General features: G+C 37.4%; 1 pseudogene; it reads left to right on the top strand.

The window, feature by feature from the left end:
* The first annotated feature begins 1,983 nt into the window (after nucleotides 1–1,983).
* Nucleotides 1,984–20,015, top strand: LOC138387457 (large ribosomal subunit protein uL24 pseudogene; annotated as a pseudogene).
* The last annotated feature ends 2,492 nt before the right edge of the window (nucleotides 20,016–22,507 follow it).

Below are 22,507 nucleotides of genomic sequence, written 5' to 3'. Positions count from 1 at the left end.
AAAAGGCCAATTGTTCAAGTAAAAAGGAGAGTATCCTTGATAACTCAGAGGCTCTACCTTATATCATATGCTCAGCCCCACCAGCAATGGCGTCTCTTGAGCCAGATTGTGTTCTGGTCACTGCCATAGCCTACATGACAGCAGTAACTTCCTACCAGGCCTCCAGGTCTCCAATCTCTCCCACTTCCAAACAATGTTCTATGTTTTCTAAATCAGTGATGTTAAGGGTTCTACTGTAGATTTAGTAAAATCATTTGTCTCTCTCATTTGTCTCAAAATTAAAGCTCAGTGAGATAATATTTTCATATCTGCTATATGGCCTTTCAAGTAGTAGACTCTCAATAAATGTTGAAATTAGTTAAACAAAAGCCTTTTCACATTTGGCTACTCTTCAGCGCACAGACTAGGGTGATCTTGATTGACAGTATATTCTAGATAGAGGGCAAGTGTGCATATGCAAAATTATGCATTCATATGAGTTTTTTTTTTTTCTTTGACTCTGTATTGCTAGGAATGTGTTCAGCTACAAGTAACAGAAAGTCTCACTACCTGGCTCAAGCAGTTTCTTTTTATCACGTAACAAGATTAAGGGTAGCAGTTGCCAGGATCAGCTCAGCTGCTCAAGGATGTACTGAAGACGCAGGCACTTCCTATTCCTCCCCTTCACCATACTCAACGTATTAGCTCTTCCTCTGCATGATTTTGTTGTCTTACGCTTGAATGATAGTTCTGGGAATCCACACTTGGGCAGGAAGAAGGGAAAGGGGAAACACCAGCGATTCCTTATTCCAGGAAATCAGTACTTTACCAGAAGCCCATGTGCCCACCCCAAGCAGGCCTTTACTTACACATCATGGGTCAGTGTTTCATCACATGGTCACTCATCTAAAAGGAAAGCTGGGGAAGAAAATTAGCTTTTCCAGCCTCTTCAGTGAAAGGAGACAAGAAGGATGGGGCTTGGAAATTGCTGTGGTTTGGCCAAGCAACAGTGCCTGCCACAGATTCTTCCTTTCTCATGTCCTTTGCCCCCGACAGCACTATCCCCAGGAAATTCTTATATATGTGCTTCTTTCACCACCTCTTACCAGTCTATATAGATCATAACTAGTTCCAAGGAAAAAAATCTGGAACTTCGGATAAGTTCTGAGTGACAATGACAGCGCCAGGTATTCACCTATTAAAAAAAAAAACAATTTTAAGCTAGACTCTTTCAGTGTCTTTTACCACATGCACTGTTGACCCTGGGGAAAGATAATTCTTTGTTCTGCATACCTGAGTGTCCGTGCAAGGTATTTATCATCATCCCTGTCCCCTCCCACAACCGACTCTAGTGATCCCCAAAATGTTTCCTCTCATTACCAAACGCCCCCTAAAGAACTCCCAGTTGCGAATCACTGAGCTAAAGGAATGGACCTCCAGGGTGAAATATCAGAAACCAACAGCTAGAGACTGGGTTAGGAATTGAATTGGGACAGAGTGTGGGAAGGATAGTCAAGACCTCAAGACTCCTGAAAAGTTAATGCCATCTGAAAAAGAAAAAAAGCCAAATAAATTTTCTTCACCGTCTGCCATTAGTTCTTAAGAAAGAAGAGATCATCTGACCAACAGCACTGCACTCCTCAATGCATCAAAGACCATAAACAGAACGAGCTCAGGGTCAGTGAAGCAGGTTTGCCACTCAGTGTAGGGAATGGCCAAAGCAGCCGGCATTTACACACACAAACACACACACACACTCTCTCTCTCTCTCATTTGCACATGCAGGAATTTTTTTTAAAAAAAGCTTTATTACACTATCACCCACATACCATAGAGTTTACCCACTTAGAGCATACAGTTACAGTTTCCTTTTCATAGTGGATTTTGCTTGTGTCTGGGAACTGAAAGATTGGACTAGATGGTCTCTAAGGGCGTTTGCAGCACAGGGATTCTCCAACTCTCTGTGCTCTTTCACCTGTTCTATTTCTGAGAGGATGAAGGGTGATGGAGAGAGGATGGCCTGGCCCTGCAGTCGCTGCTGTGGACAGAGACTCTTTACCTGCCTCACCACCTTGCACCCAGCACACAGGGGATGAGGTGCCACTGAGCAATGATGGTGACAGTTACAAATATGTACCACCATCCTGCAAAGAGCTCAAATCTAGCATTACCTTACAGGAGTATTTACTTTCACGTCTGCATGAAGTAGGTAGCAGGTAAGTATGATTATGTTTACTTCACTGGTAATGACAGTGAGAGGCATTGATTTGAGATGGCTTAGTCCAAGTCCCACCACTTGTCACTGGGTTATCTGAGCTGAGAGTTCCAGTGAGTACTCTGCTTTTATCTCTTAGGAGAATAAACTTTAATGGCAGTTTTCTACAAAGTTGAAGAGCAAAAATTACAATAAAATACAGTTTCTTTGTATAAATGCTTAATGTGCTCTTTCAGGTTTGATCTTTTGTTACTAACAATGAAGATTTAGCACTTTTGTAGCACTTTTAATCCACAAAGCACTTTTCAAATGTTAACTAATTAAACATCACAGGCACCCTGGGAATGAGAAAGAAAGTTATTCTATTAGAAATATATGATTTCTGTAACATGTATATGAAATATTTTATTTTTAGTTCATCAGAATATTAGTGACACGGATGAAGAAAATCACATTTTTACTAATTAATTGTCCTCTTTACATAATGCAATGGAAAGTATTATTGAAGGTATTGATTAGATATTCTGAAATTTTCATTTAAATGAAATAATATAGGCTTTGAGAGTCTTAATGTATATTTGGTGTGACATATTGTGATTAGAAGGCATAATAAAATGATATCATTAATTGGAATTATTTTAAATCAACCATTGAGAGAGTTTAAAAAATAATCAAAAATAATAAAAATTGCTAAATTTATCAAGACTCTTCTATGCCAGACACAATTCTAAGTGGGTTACATTTATCAGCTTATTTAATCCTGGCAATAGCCCTGTAATGAAACATACAATTATCCCCATTTCACTGAGGAGGAAACTAAGGGAAGAAAGGTAAGTACCTTGATCAAAGTTAGGGTTAGGGTGCCAGAATCCATGTTCTATAATTCTATAGCATAGTATACTATTAAATTTGCAACTGAGAGTAATTTTTTAAAAAGAAGATTGCAAGTTAAAAGCCCATGAGCAGTAACTAGGATAAAATCTGTCCAGGTACCTTAGGAGTCTTAAACATATTTAGCTTTAAATATAGAAAGTGAGCTCAAGTTCTGGCACCATTTCAGATTTGTGGAAAATAATGATTTCATATTTTTCAAGATGATTTTAATGCTTGATAATTACTTTAAATGCACATATATTAAAAGTATTTTCTGACACTAACCACAGTTAAATTTTTGAATTTTTAATTTGTCAATTTGTCTGTTAATGACTTCTAAAACAACTGTTAAACCTAACACTGAGTAGGAAAAAATGCCATATGTAAAATTTTTCGGTAGATATGTACAGTACCTAAAGATGTGTGTGGTTGTATGTATGTGTATGTGTGCATTTTACAAAATATAAGCTCAGAACAAGTTAATAAAACCTTTTTATCAGGAAGGAACCAAATCTAACTAACCGTGGTGGACATATATTGTTTCAAAGGCCATAGTAAATTCAGTGTGTATTCAAGAAGCATTCTTCACGCACACAGTACCTATTAAGCTTCTGCTCTTTGGCAAGGAGGAAGAAATTGTTTAAAAATTTGTCTATCCTCTTACCTATAATTGAATATACTACTACAAATATCTCCATGGAAAAGGAAATGCTTGTTTACTATGATTAAACCTGCCAATATACATGACTTAACGTTCAGGTTGAATCAAAGTGTAGTATCATTCTGCAATACGTTGTTTCATTTTACTGTGGATCAGATTTGTACTTTAGTTCAAATAGTGACCTTGAGTACTCCTTTCACTCAAATGCAGAAAAAGATCTAAATAATTAATATGAATTTTATCTCTGTCACCAATGTTACAACAGTGGCTCTATTGTGTCATCGTCATCCATGTATCGTTTTAAGAGTCATCTTTGAGAAAGCTACAGAATTCTCACCTCCATGTTGAACCAACCCAGAGCAAATTCCCAAGGCTCTTTCCTACTTGTCTTGTCTTCCTTCTCTTACCACAATGCCCTCCCCATCCCTCAAAAAGTAGGAGGTGCAGTCCTAAGAAGTCATGCATGGTCAAAGACATTAAAAATAAGTCAAATTTTAAAAAACACACTTGCTATTACATCATTTCCTGGGGAGATTTACACATTACACTATTTTATTACTTTTGTCCTTCCTATTAACAATTCCATCACTTTTTCTGTATCCCTGGAAGTGTAAACATACTCTTCTGACAGTTAAAAACAACAAAATTATGCATGGAATTTACAAATCAACCATGCCAATGATATTTTGAAATTCTTATTGATGTCAGCCTTATTAGCCCTCCACTTCGAATAACTAATTTCCTTTGCTTTCTCGGGAAGACACTCAACTATTTCAAAGGTATATGTCAAGATAGGAACAATAAAATTTAATAATGATTAAATAGTGCATAGAAAATCAGTAAGACATTTTACACTTACCCTCAAGAATGGAAAGTTTTTCCTTCACTTTTCTTTTATTTCCTTACTACAAGCTCAGGAATGAGAAACCTTGTACCTAATACCTGTGTTATGTAAGGCCAGTGGAGATAATGCCACTCACAGGCACTTATAAATCTTAGGCAAAACTCTCTAATTCAAGATACGGAGCCTAACCATCAAACAAATCTTCCAATTTAGAAGTCAGTCATTTTGATAAAAGCACCAACTTTGGTGATGTTAAGAGAAAGTTACAACAAAAAGACGGAAATGTGACAAAACAGCAGGGCAAACTATTTTCTAACTTGTCTCACTAGGGGATTAATGTGCTATAATGTTTGATCACAATCTAGTTGTTAAGTGAAGTGATTGTGTGACAAACGAGTGTAATATAAGTGTCGCAAGGGCTATCTAGATACTGAGGGAGTATTTCATGTGTAAGGACAATATCCTATTTTAATAGCTCTAAGGTAAGAAGGAGTATGTTTAATAATGTTTACTATTTTTTGTTATGAAAATATGATCCCATGTGTATCTACACAGTTGAGATTGTCCTAGCTATAGAATTATATATGTATTACGTATGTATGTATATATATTTATAGAAATTTTTTGTTCTGCTTTTTTCATCTTATGTTTAACATTACCTTTTCTTAAGAGTTTTGAAAATGTAATTAAGGGATCCCTATTTTACTGCACAGTCTAAGTCAAAAAGAAGGAAAAGAAAGTGAAAAACAGGCATCAGCTGAGTAGGTCACAGTACCTTCAGTTACCCCATCCCCCCCAAAAAAATTCTTATCCCCATTATTGATCACTGAGCGTTAGGCATATAGATAAGAGTTGGCAGGCAGGCACATTGCTCTTTATGTTACAGGTGACAAAAAACCCAACTCAAACTGCTTTAAACAATAAAAGAAATTTATAAGGCTTAAGGAGTTGAATTACTTCAGGTAAGGCTGGATATAGCAGCTTCGTTGATTTTACCAATGAGCCAATTTATCTCTCTTTTCCACATTTTACCTTTCTTGGTGTTGATTTTATCCTCCAGCCCCTAGTGGCCCCATCTGCAGCAGCTATAAGCCTAATAATGTCCTGATAGCACCTCAGCCAAGAGAAGAGAGAATCCCAAAGTCAAATACAAATTTTTGGTTCAGAATCTCCTTGATGCAGTCTGGACACACGCCTAATTCTGAACTAACCATGAGAGTCATAGGGATGAGATATTGATAAACCAATCAAGGCTCAGTCCAGGACTGAGAATAGGTCAAGCCCACCTATCAAACCATGGGTTGGTTTCTAATGGAGGGAGATAGGATGGGAAATGACCAGGATTACAAAACAAATAAAACAAAGTAATAAAATAGTAAAATATATACTCTATAACAGCCTATTATTGTTCCACTGTGGTTGGCTCAGATCAGATCTCCCTTGATACATAGATTTCAAAAAATAAAATGAGAAATGTATAAAATTAGTAAGATGATTCTTAGATGAAGAAAGATAATTTAAAGCATTAGGATTTCTTAGCCTAAAGAAGGAAAATCTCAAATCTGATCCAACAGACTCCACAGGAATAGTTGTAAAAAAGTTATGATCTACAATATTTTCCCTATCCTATCCCAGAGCCAAGCTAGAATGCTCTATCACTATATTATGGCTTAGAATTAGCCTGGCCTCTTGCCTAAGCATCTTGTCACTCACAAACATAACAACCACAACAAGGGCCAACTTCCCTTGACTGCTTACTATGAGCCAGACAGTGTGTTAAGAGCTTTATATGCCTGCTTTGTTTAAGTTTCAGAACTCTATTATATGGTAACTATTACTATCCTCATTTTCTAGATGAGGAAATGAAGTTGAATTTCTTCTTCTTCAAGGTCATAACCTCTAAGGAGTGCAGAATGCTCTCTACATGTCCAAATGAGAAGCAACATAATGACCCTATATTGAGTCAGTTGCTGGGCTTAGATGAGGTATTTTTTAAATACAAGATACTCACCTTTCTTAAGGACATGTTCATGCACTCTTTGAGGATAGCTACCATGTTTTATGGTCTTTGAATGACCATTACAGCTATCCCAGGACTATGACTATAATTGGTTTTCACGGACTATGTTAGTGCATGGATTAATCTGGTCAAAGACAGTCTGAAACCATTATCCAAATATGTCTTTCTAATTTATAATAGACAAATAGACCCAGTTGAGTCTTAAGGTTTCTTTTACATGCTAAATCTATGAATATAGATTCTACCTTTATGATTTAGCCCTTCTGTATCAGTCAGCTAGTGCTCCATAACAAATCACCCCAATGCTCAATTCAGAGAAAGATAAGCATTGATTCTTCATCATGTATACATGGGTCAGTTGAAATGTCTTTGCTTCAGACTAAGAACTGCTGTGCTTCACTACTGAAGGAGTAGTGGCTACTTGTGTATTCTTATCTTGGTGGAGGCGGAAGAGCAAGAGAAAACAATCCTAGTATGGAAGCACATGCTAAACCTTCACTCACATCATATTGTCTAACATCCCATTGGCCAAGACAAGTCACATGACCAAGATCAACATCAGTGGGATAGGGAAATATACTTCTCCCATGGAGGCGTTTGAGAGCAAGAGACTAAATATTGTCTGAAAAATAATTTGCCACAACTCCTTAAATAAAGGGTGATGAGGAGAGATTAATATGTATTAAGCACATGCCCATTTTTTATCAATATAGAAAATATTATGGAATAGGCACAAGGTATCAATTTTTGTGCTAGATACTACAATAATGAGAAATAGTCTAGTGGTAAAAAAAAAAATGTCATTTCTTTGTGAATCCTAATAGCTGTCCCATTGGTAGATACATTCTTCCTTCTTTTGCAGCTGAAGAAACTAAGGGATCAAGAGATTACTTGGACAAAGCCACACAGATGACAAGTGACAAAGGTGGGCATAAAGACTAATCAGCCTGAATATAAAGCCTTAATTCTTTCAACCTCATCAATTGTATTTCCCAATAATAGATAAGCCCTCATGTGGTTTCAGAAATGAATACTGAAAAATAGACCACCATGGGTATCAGTTAGGGTCTGACCAGGCAAGCAGAAGTATAATAATATGAGTGATAGAGTAAGGAATTCATTGTCAAAGGGATTAGCTCTCACACAGCCGTGGTTGCCTCTAGGTCTGGTGCTGGTCCTGAGGGTCAGCAGTCAGGAATAGAAGAGGGGCATGAAGTAGGAGAGATCAAGGGCAAACTGGGACCTTTGAGGGAAAACTGAAAAGTCCCCTAATCACTCAGCACCTCTAGTACCAATGATTTGGGCAATTTGTGGGATAAGCCAGCATCCTTTACCACAGAGCTGTATGTGCACTTGGCCCAGGATTCTCAGAATCTGAAAGAGTCTAATGGCAGCTGGAGGACCTGTGGGCCCAGCAGATGCCCCTGGCCAACAGCAGATGCCTGACACCGCGCACAGACTGCAGCAGAGCCTGCCCTGCACCAATCCTCAAAGCCCAACAATGTCTGCCCTTCACTTCCAAATCCTGCACAAATAATTCTCCTGCCCAACCCTAACCTGGAACCATATGGGAAGGGAATTTTGGGAAACTGAGATGGTACAAAGCCATCATACTCTGTTAGACTCTTACTGTGAATTAATTAAAAGTCATATTTAAAATAGGAAGATATGAAATAAAATGATTTGCTAGAACTTTCAAGTGCTCCAGAGTAGAAAATACTGAGAGATATAGGAGGATTTGTGTCCAGAAGCTTCTTCCATGCTTCTCTTCATTATCACATTTTGGGGTTATCCCTTTAGGGAGCAGTGACAGATTATGAGTACTTTCCATTTATTTAATACTGACATTTCACACATAAGGAGTCTTACACTTAGTTTTTCTCAGCATGACGCCACTCTGATGTATATTATTTTGGTTACAAGTGATAGAAATTCAACTCAAACTTGCTTAAGCAGAAAAGAAGGAATTTATTGGCTAATATACCTTAAAATTCAAGGATGACTCTCACTTCTGGCATGGCCTAAGTTCATGGGTGGAAATAGTATCATTTGGGTTTACTCAACATGTCTCAACTATGCTAGACTCTGATTCTCTGGATGTGTAAGGTTCATAGTTTCCTACTCCAAATGGACTTTCTCTATATACCAGAAAACATATGTGCCAACACTCCCAAGTGTGCATCCCTACATCTAAAACTGCAAAAATTAAATAAGCCCTTCCTCTTCTAGAATACAAGCATGCACGCACACACAAGCACACAGACGCACACACACAGAGTCCTCACTGAAGGACCCTAGGTTGTCCTGTCCTGGTCATATGCCAACTGCTCTGATCAAACACTATAGGCAGAAGGATGAGATGCCCTGCTTGGACAGGCTTAGGTCTTCTGCCCACTCCTATGGCCAGAAGCTGGCAGTTCCCCAGGACTGATATTTTTAGCAAAACCCCTGGAATGAGGGAGGAGCAACTCCTCAAAGAACATGGGGGTCCTGGTCAAATTTAAATGGCTGGTGTGTGATTCAAATGTACTTTAAATCAAAGAACTGCAAGGCCTCCTTTAATTGAGAGAGGGAGGATGTTGAAGTTTATGTTGTTATTCTTTTCCCTTTTCTAGAAAGCATAGCAATGGCATAAAGAAGCACTTTTATTAGTTCCCTAATAATAGAATATAGAGAGGAAAAAAAGCACATTGGCAATAGAACCAGATGGAATTTTCTATAGATAACACTGGCCTGCTACTATCCCAATTTAAATACATTCAGAAAATTGCTACCAGATGAACTTTATAGCCAACTTTAGCTTCGACGGAAATAAAAGAAATCTAATGTTCAAGAGACATCCTGCAATGGTTTGCTTTTTCTTGGGGTTTTTTATTAACAAATAATCATGCATGAAGCTGTTGCTCATTGGTCATTCACAGCTCATATTTTTATACAACTTAATATAAAAAATAAATATATGCATAAGAAAGGAGAGGCTTCCTAATAATGAAGAATGTCCCCTAATTGTAGGGGATTTTACTTTTAGGTAAATTGGTAAAAGCCAATTTTTTGACTTAAAATTATTATTTTTCCTGATGGCTTGGTTACCAGACAGAATGTGTATTCACAAGTAGTAACGCTGAAGTTCACACCTAAAAGTACTAAAGGATATATTCTTTCTCTCCTTCCTTCACCCTGAAATGAGGGGCCGCTCTGTGGCCTGCACTGAGCTCAGCACTAGGGATAACAGAAAGAATAAGACACATCCTTCCCTGGATAAGTTCACAGTGTAGTTGAGGAAAACTCAAGAAACACAGAAGTGTTATAAGCCACTTATGTCCAAATAGCTATTACAGCACAGAGGAGCAGACATTTAATTTTTTCTGAGGGTGCCAGAGAAGACCTTTTAGATGAAGGTCATGATGGAAAAATAGCAATTTTCTAATCAGAGGCCCAGAGAAGGGTATTTCAGGAAAAAAGGCAGCATCCACAGCTATAGAGCTTTGCGGATTAACTGGGTCACTGGCAGGACAGGGGACAGTGGGCAGGAAGGCTCCGGAAGAGGACAGGTTGAGATCAGATAGAGTGGGATAGGAATAGGATGTCATGCCAAGGAGTTTGGAAAGATAACTCTGAAGCAGGGAGAAAAGGTTATATTAATACAGATGGCAGAGACTGATAACACTGAGACCTTACAGAGGTTATAGAGCAGGCTGACAAGGGGCGTAAACTAAGACAGTGGAAGTCTACAGAGCCTTCTCAAAGTTAGAATGGAAATTAAATAATTCATTGAATGAAGGAGCTAAGGAAGAGGAAGGAATCAAAACATCTCTCCTGTGTCCAGTTTAGGAGACTAGTTGGATGCAATCACTGTTAAATATACTAGGGAAAATGAGAAGAAACACACATGGGGTGGAGTGCAGAGCTGGATTAGGAGAGAGAACAGAGCTGTGCTGGCCTATGCCACTAGGCATTAATTTTGATTCAGTGCCATAGCTACAAAAAGTAACCTGTTTTATCCATAATATATTCTTTTTAAATACATTTTTATAAATGTCACTTTTAAATACATTCACCATATCAACACACATGTTGTTAAATAACAGTATGAATAAAGTCATCTATTGCTATATTCCCAACACTATGTAAGGAGTATAATATATTTAGTAGCAGAGATGTCATGTTATATTTAGTACTCCACCTTCATGAGTAGTATATTTATTACAGATGCTTTTGGGGAAAAATTACTGTCTGTAAGGTATGTGACTGCACAATATTTTGAGATGAAAAAAATGTTCTGACCTCAACGAGTAATCACTTTATTAAAGCTGAGAACTGATACAGTGTGCATTTCCTAACCTCTATTTTTCACATGGAGAGGTTTTCATCCATAGGAATATAACAAATGTTAAACTTTTTTGAATGGTGTCTTTTGGTTTAATTTGTGAAACTTGGGGACAACAGATTCTGTTGGGTTTGGATTCAACTGTGTTCACCAGAAACAATAATAGCTACTAGTTGCTGAATAGACGTAGCATTTTTCAATGATGTTCTGAGAATCTTGCTTACTACTATATTATAACGTTCCCAGTGATCTTAGCTAAGGCATTAAAACATATTGCAAGAGAGGTAGGTAAGATTTTTTTCTCACCAAATGTCAGGGAAGGGGGTGGTTTGGGTGTCTAGTCTTATTTCACACTGAGTCTTTTCATTTAAATCTCCTAATGCATTCAAAAGTTGTTAAAGTTTCTTATATAAAAATATGATTGATTGTTACAGTGACAGTAATTGCATTTTAGCAAAAGTAACCATTATAGTAATTTTCTTCAGGGAAGAGAAATCTAACTAACTCAAGTAGCTAGTTACTTCCTCACACATTAACTTTGAACATTTTTAACATAAAAATACTTCATAAAGGAAGTACAGATTGAAGAACATAAAATGGCATGCAATATTTATAAAACTATTTCCATTAGGTGGCTCACAATTTTATGGAGTTGTTAATCACAAAATAAGTGAAACAAAATAGAGGAAACAACTAAAATTTCTGTACTAGTGGGTCAATTAAACTAAGTCCTCAATGGAAGCCTTTTAAAAGTGACACTTAGATATTTTTTTTCATTTCTAAACTACAGAAGATAACGATTTTTTTAACCCAAAAGATTTATTCATATCATGCCCTTGGAAGATTCAATCAAATGAATACATGAAGATATTATGATTGCAAAAAAAAAGAAAAAACAACTATTATATATGTGCATAGACAAGGTAATGCAGCATAGAGTAACAACTTATACATGTTAAATCACAAATGAAACAGCATTAGCATTTAATTTCATGTATTCCACTGCACACCTGAATACTAATTAGCAACTAAAATAAGAAATGTGTGGTACTGCATGTGTTGATAAAATCTCAGTTCAGTACTCTTCAGACACCAGCAATTTAACACAAATTGCATACTAGGCTACTTGATCATTTTTAGTTTTTTTTCTCAAATTCTTTTTCCTTATTATTGAAAGTAATATACCAATTTTAAAATCTATCAAAAGGAACTGGAATGCTGGCTACATGGGAATTGCACTTTTTCCCATATTGTTAACAATGTGTAGACAGTAACTGCCATTAGGAGTATAAAGCAGAAGCCTCCAATTCAGTATGCAAATGCATAAACAGTACTTCAAGGTAACGGAAATCACTTGAGTCAACTTAAATTTTTCATTTTTAGTAAGGCACAGAGAACACTGGTACTTTGTCTCTGCCCTCTTTAACCCTATGTTTGAAATGGCCCCCCAGAACTGCAAAAGTAAGGTTTATTTTGAAGGCTGAGATACAGGAAAAAGAGTTTCACCTTTATGATTTTCCCCTGGCCGCCTCTATTCATCTGTTTCCATCTCTGTTCCTTTGCTAGACTCTGTATTTAAATTGGCCTTTAAATACGTTTATTTTTGGAGTTATTCTTTAGAAGAGAATTCTATTCACAAACCATAGTTCTTTAAATTAATACCTTTTATTTTTCTACTCTCCCCCATAGATTACAGATCCTCTCCCATTTGCTCCCACCACTCTGCCCATCCATTTCATCTATCTTATGAACTAGTTTTTATTATACATGTCAGGAAGGGCAGTGGGGGAAGTTTCAGGGGAGGGTGTGTGTGTGTGCATGTGCATGTCTGTTTGCTTTTGAGTTGTATTCTAAGACTTTAATATAAAATTGGCCCATTGTAATCTTTCAGTAAAGTCCTGTTTGCCTAATGCAAGACTGGTATCTCACTTATTTATTAATAGAACACAAAGGTAAACGGTGATTACAAAATAATCACACGAGGAGACATCAAAATAAAATGTTTCAAAGAGAAGGACCTAGTAAATATCCACCAAGAAAATCACAGGGACTATATCAGTTAGGGTGCTTGTAGTTATAAACAATGGAAAATATAACTCAAACTTGCATAAGCAATAAAATAGAATTTATTAGCTCATGTAACTAATAGTCCAGAGGATGGGAGAGACACAGGTGTAAATGGTCAGAGTTCAAGGTCCATTGGCTGCAGTCATCTCAGTTCTTTCATTCTTTGATTGTTGGTTCTGTCCTTAGGCTAGCTTCTTTCCAGATTGCAAGGTTTTAGCTAGCAGCAACCAAAGCCATGTTCTTTCTCACTCACATCTCCCAAAAAAAAGGCATGTTCTCCCTCAGTCCCCAAAAAATCAAAGTCCTGAGCCACATTCTGATTGGCTTAATTTGAATTATTGTTCTTGAGTCATTTGTGGTGTCAAGAAGGAAAAGCATATTAGTTTAAACCAACCAGGGCATGTGCCTGGCACACAACCTCATAGGTGTTTAAAATATTAAAATGTTTCTATACCAGAGGATAAGTGGCCAATATTCTGAGTCCCCTTTCCTCCCCCAAAGTGTTCATGCACCAGCAACCCAACCTGGAATACCCCTGACTTCTCCGCTACTCAGCACCTAAAAAGTTAACATCTGCAAAGCAAGGATCCATTTGGATTCTACTCCAGCAAAGCAGCAGACATCTATTCTGTTTGGATGGATCATGTACTGGTTGTTAAACACTTTGAATACCATCCAAGCCTACAGCTGAGGACAGGATCAATCATACTGTATTAGTTTCCTAGGGCTTCCATAACAAATTATCACAAACTAGGTAGCTTAAAACAACAGAAATCTCCTCTCTCACCATTTTGGAGGCTCCAAGTCCAAAATCTAGGTGTTGGCTGGGCCATGCTCCCTCTGAAGGCTCTAGGGAAGAATCCCTCTTTACCTTTTCCAGCTTCTGGTTATTGCAGAAGCAATCCTAGGTGTTCCTTGGCTTGTGGCAGAATAACTCCAATCTCTGCTTCTGTCTTCATATGGCTGTCTTCCTTCTGTGTCAGTGTCTAAAATTCCCTCTTCTTGTAAGGGCAGCAGTAGTTGGATTAGGGCTCACTCTAAGTGACCACTCAGTTGACCCCATCACAACTTGATTATATCTGAAAAGACTCTATTTCCAAATAAGGTCACATTCACATGTCTGGATAAATATAAATTAGAGGGGGGAAACCAACCCAGTACACTCGCCCAAGTGGAATGGCTGCAACGCAATGGCAAAGTGGCAAAGGGTTGTTGGGGAAATCACCACAATGTCTACTGTAGATACTGGACCCACTGGGCCTAACCTCTCTCCATTCACCTAGTTATAATCAACAACTTTATAGTTTAAGTGGCATTTCAGATTCCACTGGCATCTTCTGAGCTGGATCCCATACTGCTCCATCTCATTTTTAACTCTAAGGCCTATGTCCATAGACTTTAAAAACTAGTTTGGGGGAGGGGTCTAGCAAAGAGTCCTTAACTCTACATGCTAGTCCAAGCATTATCAATACAGTGAATATATAATACATATCACAAATTTATAAGTACTAATATTTTTCAAATATATGTAGCGGTGGTTAATTCAATAAAAATTCACTTAAAATCTTCCTGCATTTATAATACCTCTATGTCATTATGAATTTTCTCTATCAACAGATAATAAAGAACAACTACTATTGTACCGTTGCACAGTGGCCTCTATCAGAAGGGCTATGGGATACAAGTCTGGCTCTTGTCATGAAGGCCAAAACAACAAATAAAAAGACATTGATTTCTTTCTTATGAAAGAGCTGAAACATAAGCAGTATAGGGGTCATATGGTAGCTCCACAGTGTTGGGGACCTAGGCACTTTCTCCTTTACTTTCTACCATCCTTATGATACGGTTTTCATCCCATGCTCTAAGATGGCTTTTGCAGTGTTCACCAGTGTGGCTGTATTCTGCTCCCATATTATTGGCCATATCCTAAAATATATGGCCAAACATAGCAGCAAGAGTAGCTGGGATATCTCATTGTGGTTTTGATTTGCATTTCCCTGTTGATCAGAGATGTTGAGCATTTTTTTCATGTTTGTTGGCCATTAGTTTATCTTCTTTGGAAAAGTTTCTGTTCATGCCCTTTGCCCACTTTTTAATGGGGTTGTTTGATTTTCTGCTGATTTTCCTGGGTTGTATATGGAGTCTAGTTATCAGCCCTTTATCAGATGTGTAGGATGTGAATATTTTCTCCCATTCTGTAGGTTGTCTGTTTGGCCTTGTGATAGTTTCCTTGGTGGTGCAAAAGCTTTTTAATTTAATCAGGTCCCATTTATTTATTTTTGTTGTTGCTGTGATTGCCTTTCGGGTCTTCTTCTCTGTAGAAAGCAATATGGAGATGCCTCAAAGAGCTATAAGTAGAACTACCATTTGATCCAGCAATCCCATTACTGGGCATATACCCAAAGGAAAAAAAGAAACTCTATAAAAAAGACATCTGCACTAGAATGTGCAGCACAATTCACAATTGCAAAGATGTGGAAACAACCCAAGTGCCCATCAATACATGAGAGGATTAATAAAATATGGTATATGTATACCATGGAGTACTACTCAGCCACAAAAAAAAAAAAATGGTGATCTAGCACCTTTTGTATTATCCTGGGTAGAGCTGGAACCCATTCTACTAAGTGAAGAGTCACAAGAATAGAAAAACAAGCACCACATGTACTCACCATCAAATTGGTATTAACTGATGAACACTTATGTGCACATATAGTAGTAACATTCATCAGGTGTTGGGCAGGTGGGGGGGGGATGGGTGTATTCACCTAAAGGGTGCAGTGCACACCATCTGGGGAATGGACATGCTTAAAGCTCTAACTTGGGCGGGACAAAGGCAGTATATGTAATCTAAACATTTGTACCCCCAAAATATGCTGGAATTAAAAAAAAAGAGAAGCTGGGAAATGTAGTCTTTATCTGGGCAGTCATGTGCTCAGCTAATTATTGGGGGTTCCATTACTAAAGGAAGAAGTGGAGAACCAATAAGCCAGGGGACAATTAGCAGTCATTGACAAAAGCTACATGCACTTAGGAGAAAGTAATGGATATTTGCAAATGGTTTGCATATTCCTAATAGATTTTATGAAGTTTGTTCTCAGAGAGTTTTCAAGATAATATTTCACATCCTTAATATTGTAACTTTGTGATTTGTCTTCTTTAGTCTCTATCTCATCTTACTAATGCTAATTATATAGTTGGCCTAACTATGCTCACTAGGTGTCTATAATGAGAAGGTTGTAGAGTCAGAACAATGGTTGCAAGTATTGAGGTCCATAAGAAACTTTAACAGCATGTGGAGGGGAAAAAAACTACAATTTGAGAACTCACTATTTTGCAAGACTGAGACTTTTAACACCCTATATTTGGTGACAAATTCTCCAATTACAACAAATAGGAAGAAAAGTTAAAATAGGGTCTCAATATTGCTAAGACTTATAGAACTATCTGCACAGTGCCACAACCAAGTGAGAGTTTGTATAGCCTGAAAACCTGGTCCCCTACTTAAAAGCAGATTCTTCTCAAATAGGAAGAAGCATATCAAGGTCTTTATAAATATTAAGCAACAAATCTGGGCAGAACTCACAGCAGCCAAAACAAAACAAACAAACAAATGAAAACAATAATGACATGCACACAAAAAACGGAAGATATAAAAGAAGAAAAATTAAAAAAAAAAAGACTGAACATTGGGGGTTTGGGAGTACACTATTCAGTTTTTGATTGTTTGAAGTTCTTACTGGTGATGAAATTCTCATAATCTTCTAGCTCTTCTCAGAACCTTATTATACACTTTTTTAATGGAGACATGAGGCTGAATAGTCTCAGTGCACCCCTCAGATCCACTCTGCATCCTTCCCACCTGCTCTGTGGACCACATTACTAGGCTTGCTTGCCCTTTGGCTTCCTGCAGGACTCACCAATGAGAGACACCAGTAGGATATCACACAATGGTTTAACCCTGCCTACAACTGTATAAACAGTTCCTTCATCAAACTCTCCTCAATTGCTCCCTTTAAGTAAGCCATCTGTTTCCTGCTGGGATCCTGAGTGATATAATAAGGAAAAAAATGAGGCCAGGCATGGTGACTCATGCCTGTAATCCTAGCACTCTGGGAGGCCGAGGCGGGTGGATCGTTTGAGCTCAGGAGTTCAAGACCAGCCTGAGCAAGAGCGAGACCCCGTCTCTACTAAAAATAGAAAGAAATTATATGGACGCCTAAAAATATATATAGAAAAAATTAGCCAGGCATGGTGTCACGTGCCTGTAGTCCCAGGTACTTGGGAGGCTGAGGCAGGAGGATTGCTTGAGCCCAGGAGTTTGAGGTTGCTGTGAGCTAGGCTGATGCCACAGCACTCTAGCCAGGGCAACAGAGTGAGACTCTGTCTCAAAAAAAAATAAAAAAATGACTCACTCACCAAAAAATCTAGTCCTCCTAGTCCAGTGGCCAATAGGCCATTCTCAAATTTGAAATTGTCTCCTTTCTGCCAATCCATGTTCTCTTCCTGCTAAACTTGGATCAATGCTCATATCTTTCATAAGCCATTTCTAAATGCCACATGGCTCTACTTACTAAAAACACTGGCTATCATGCCCCAATCCTGTCTATTACCCACTTTTCTACTTTTGATGTATTTATAAGCCATTTCTAAATTTGCTGATGCTTGTTCAAGGCTTTATTTTAAGGCTTTTAGTGTCTCCGGTATAGAGATGATTTTTTTGTCTACTCTCTATGGAAATTCCTTGAAGGCTTCTAGAGTTCTATGCTTCTTAACCAATAGATATGCAATATCTGGTATTTCAAGGAAGCAAATGTCACACTCTCTTAGGGTTTGAATTGGAAAGTGAGGTGAATATAGATAAATTTCCTCGAAATGTATTCCCCAAACTATACTTTCACTATAAGTAATATACTTGCAATTCAGACAGTTCCTCCTCATCTGCAGTTCCTCTTAATGCTAGTGAGTCTCAGGACCTGGGCTCTTGTATACGCTTCTGTGGGTAGCCCTCATCCACTTTCATGGCTTCCAAGCCTACCGAACACTTTCACTTCTAAATCCAATAGGCATTTAATCTTAACATATCTAAATCCAAACTTCTGATCTCACTCCTCACTCTCGTTCCAAATATGTTAACATTCTAGCCTTACTCTTTCATGTACCAGTAACTCCAGTTTCTTGGGCCCAGAACTTTGGAGTCATCCTTTACTCGTCTGTTTTTTTCCACACCCTACAAAAATCCTTCAGCCCTATGTGAAAAATATATCCAGATCCCAACCACTTCTCGCTGCCTCCTCTGTGACCTACCACTGTGGTCCAAGCCAGCATCATCGCTTGTACGGATCGCTGGTCTGCCCTGCCTCCGTGCTGCTCCTTCTCATAGTCTTTTCTCAACAGAGCAGCCAGACTGCTTTCTTGTTAAACAATAGTCAGATCATGTAATTCCTCTGTTCAAACCCCTCCTTTGGCTCCACTTTCATTCATCCAAAGTTCTTATATTGCCTACAAGGTCCCACATGATGTGGCCTCTGCTATCTATCTGGCTGCATTTCCTACTCCACCCCAGACGACCCATCCTCTTTGCTTCAGGATAACGTACCTGCCATGCTCTCTTCCCCCAGGTATCCAAATGGCCCTCTCCCACACCTCCTTCAAGTCTCTGCTCAAATGTTACCTGCTCCTGGCACAACCTTCTCTCCTACAGTGGTTGATCTTCATTTGACACATATTTTACATGTTTATTTTGTTTATTGTTTGTCTTCCCCATAAGAATACAAAGTCTTGTATAAATTCAATATTTGTTAAATATTCTCAGTTTTATTCACTACATATTCCCAGCTCTTAAACGTGTTCCTGGCATAAAGAAAGTGCGCAAAAAAGATTTCATGAATGAATGAAAGTATATATTTTTTAATTTTTCAAACACAAGCACTTTCACAAAAATAATTAGACTTTCAAATACCTCAAAGAAATTTAAAAGAAACCTATATGTATAGAGTGCCAATCATGTGTTAGACTCTAGGTAGAATTTCACAAGGATGATCTCAGGGAATTTTTATAGCTGGTCCTATATCATCAAGGTTTGAATTGGGAAGTGAGGTGAATACAGATAAATTTCCTCAAAGTGTGTTCTCCAAACTATACTTCACGATAAGTAGTAAATGTGCAAATATTATTATTATTACAAGAAACTTATAGATGAGATGTTATATAATTAGGAAGTGAAAAGGTCAGTACATGAATAATATGGGGTCAAACCCTGACATGTCTGACTCAGAGCGCATTCATTCTTTTTTTAATGTGACTAAAACATGTCTCTGAAATTAAAAAAAACAACAACAATAACAACAGCAATACAAATGATGGAATCAAACTTTTGTTTGAAAGAGTACAGATAAATGCCTAACTAGGATTCCCAGTTTGTGAAAATTATAAATCCTAGCTTTTAGAAGAAAAAACACTCAGTAGGCCATACAAAACACTGAGTGCAGATTAGAATGGTAAACCTACACACTCAAGTAAACCAAGAGAGTATGGCTAGAAAAACTGCTCTGAAAACTCATCTTCCCTTTTGTGACCATCACGGAAGCAGTAGCAGCCAAGATAAAGTTCGCTTCCTTTGTGACTCCTGATGGCAGCAAGAACCTAAAAGGCATCTCAATGCACCTCCCACATTCACAGGAAGATTATGTCTTCCCTGCTCTCCAAAGACCTGAGTCACAAATGCAGTGTTCGATCCTTGCCCACCCAAAAGGATGATGAAGTACAGGTTATACAAGGATGCTACAAAGGCCAGTAAATTTTCAAAATAGTTCAGGTTTACAAGAAGAAATATGTCATCTACGCTGTTGGGGGGGCGGGGGAGGCTAATGGCACAGCCGTCCACATTCACCCTGGCAGAGTGGTTGTCACCAGGCTAAAACTGGACAAAGACCACGAAAAAACAGCCTTGAAGAGAAAGCCAAATCCAGCCAAGTAGGAAAGGAAAAAGGCAAATGTAAGGAAGAAACGATTTAGAAGATGGAGTAATCATATGTACAACTTTTATTAAAAACTACTGAAATTAAAAAAGAAATAATCTCCTCAGCTCTATCCCTGTGGTCTACCTGCTGCCTCACACTCCCACCATCCACAAGGTAGAAAGCTGTTTCAAGTTCTTGATTCTTGATTTGATATTAATTTGTGCCAGAAGACCGGCATAATCACAGACTTCCAGGAATAAAATCAGGGACCTCTTTATTAAAGAATTCTCCTGTCTTTGTCAATTATAAAACAGTAGAAAGGGCCTTCCTTTGCCCTTTTGCTGACCATATGAAGAAATCTGGGTTTGGCTCTACCTCTGTTCTTTCTAGAAATCTTCTTTCCTTTGAGAGATGCACTACATTTAAAAACCACTATGTTTTTGAACTATTTCAAAAAAGAAAAAGAAAGAGGGTAAAAGTCATAGCACATCCCAGATATAAGGAAATGTTCTTGAGAAAGATTTTCAAGTAGGTACCTGAAACTTTTTTAAATCACATCAATAAAAGAAAAGATTATATCAATGACTTTTGAATATTGAAACTTCAAGTATGTTGGCAAACACCAAGGCCCATAAAATAAGGCAACACCCTTTCGAACATCCCCTAAGGTCTCTATCCCGTAAACAGAGATTACACAGGAACATTTATATAAGTAAGTTCCATTTGGAGCCAACAAAAGCCTCCTATCAATGACAGTATTCCAATTGCCAGTATCTTTCAGATAACACGCACAAAATAATAAATGCTTTAAGATTTCAATTCTTCGTGTTATTTGATCTGAAGTTTTAATGGTTTTATTTCAGAAGTAATATCTCAGAGAAAAACTAAAATTTATATAAAACTCTGGGATTTTAAAAGCATTTTATATCTTGGCTTTCTTTGGAGAATTTTGTAGACAAAAAGTAAAATATTAAAATTTAACTGTATCTGAAACAAGGCAATAAAGTTGAATTTACTAGAGTGAAAGCAAGATTTCAGTACCAATAATTATATTTCTATATTGCCACAACTTTGATTTCTCTATTGCACATCATTTATATTCATTGACACAACTTCCCGATATGTGTTATATTTTTCTAACAATTAGAAATATGGCACAACTTGAGATGTACCTTAAATGAAAATGTTCTTCAACATACCAAATTTCACTTTATAATGGCTAGCTCAGTACTAAGATTTGAGTGACAGCTGCAGTTCTCCAGAAACTAGCATTAAAAGGTGCTAATATCCTAGGAAGCACTTAAAAAAGACAAACTGTCCCCATCTACTTTAAGGCAGAGAGCTGTACATAGAAAAAAGTTGGTAGAAATTCAGTAACCAAAAGTCTGTGTCTCCTAGCAAAACACAGTTGGACGACAACTTCAAAAGATAGCAAGATGCTACTCAAAAGTCAAACATTTACCTCTCTATTTGCTAGGAAAAATTATATTCTCTTATCAAATCCAATATGTGTTTTTTTACAAATTATGTGCCCATCGCTAAGTAGCTGAGTTCACCTACATATCTGAGCTAACATATCAAACAAAGAAAACAGGCTTGGCCACGAAGTCAATGAAAGTCAAATAAAAGGCCAAACTAAACAGATGAGACACCATGCCCTGAAGATAAACAAAGGAGATCACTGTTAGGTGAGGAGGGTTTAGAAACTTCAGCAAGGAGGATTTGCTGTGCTACTCACAAACACAAAGCAATTCACTTAAGCCACTTAAACACAATCCTACTGTAAGACTGAGTAGTTGGTTGCATACAACTGGATTTGTTTTTCTTATTTATTTTTTAATCATACTATACTAAACTCCATTCAGTTTTGCATGGATATCCTAGAGATATTTTTTAAAATTTTTGATAATAACAATAAGTAGCTTTGTATTAGGTATTTTTTAAATAGAGGATGCTATATAAATGTAGGATGTGATGGCAAGAACAGTGCTGAGATGAAGATAATAATGCAGGATTTCTGTTTCAGTATAATCCTCATTCAGGTATAACCCTCCTAAAATGATCCTATGCTTTTTGAACACTGGGCACCACCTGATCTAGGGTACAAAGAATCTCCAATATAACCATATTTACCTTTTCTGAGATGGATCAGAAGGAACCTCCATCCACTGAATTCTGTAAGCACAATTTCTTCTCCTCTGCGGCATTCATTAGGATTACTCTTGCCAGGTATTACATACCTGGAAAACTCAAGAGATTCCATTGAAAAACTATTTAGCAAAGTAGTGGGGCACAAAAGTAATATACAGAAATCAAACAATAAACAGAATGAATAGATAATTGAAGAAAGTACTCATTTAGATAGAAAAAAATAAAATACATAAAAATAAACTTAATAAGAAATGTTAAGACACTGCTGGAGGACATACAGGAAATTTTGAACAAAGAGATGTACCTAGTTGGTAAAGTTCATATCAAAAAGATATCAATTCTTTTTAAGCTAATTTATCATTTCAACATGAGCCCAAAAAGAAGAATATTGATGGGTTTTTTGAAACG

Source organism: Eulemur rufifrons, chromosome 1 (genome assembly GCF_041146395.1).
Source record: "Eulemur rufifrons isolate Redbay chromosome 1, OSU_ERuf_1, whole genome shotgun sequence".
Lineage (NCBI taxonomy): Eukaryota > Metazoa > Chordata > Mammalia > Primates > Lemuridae > Eulemur > Eulemur rufifrons.
This window is presented reverse-complemented; position numbering and strand designations above follow the sequence as displayed.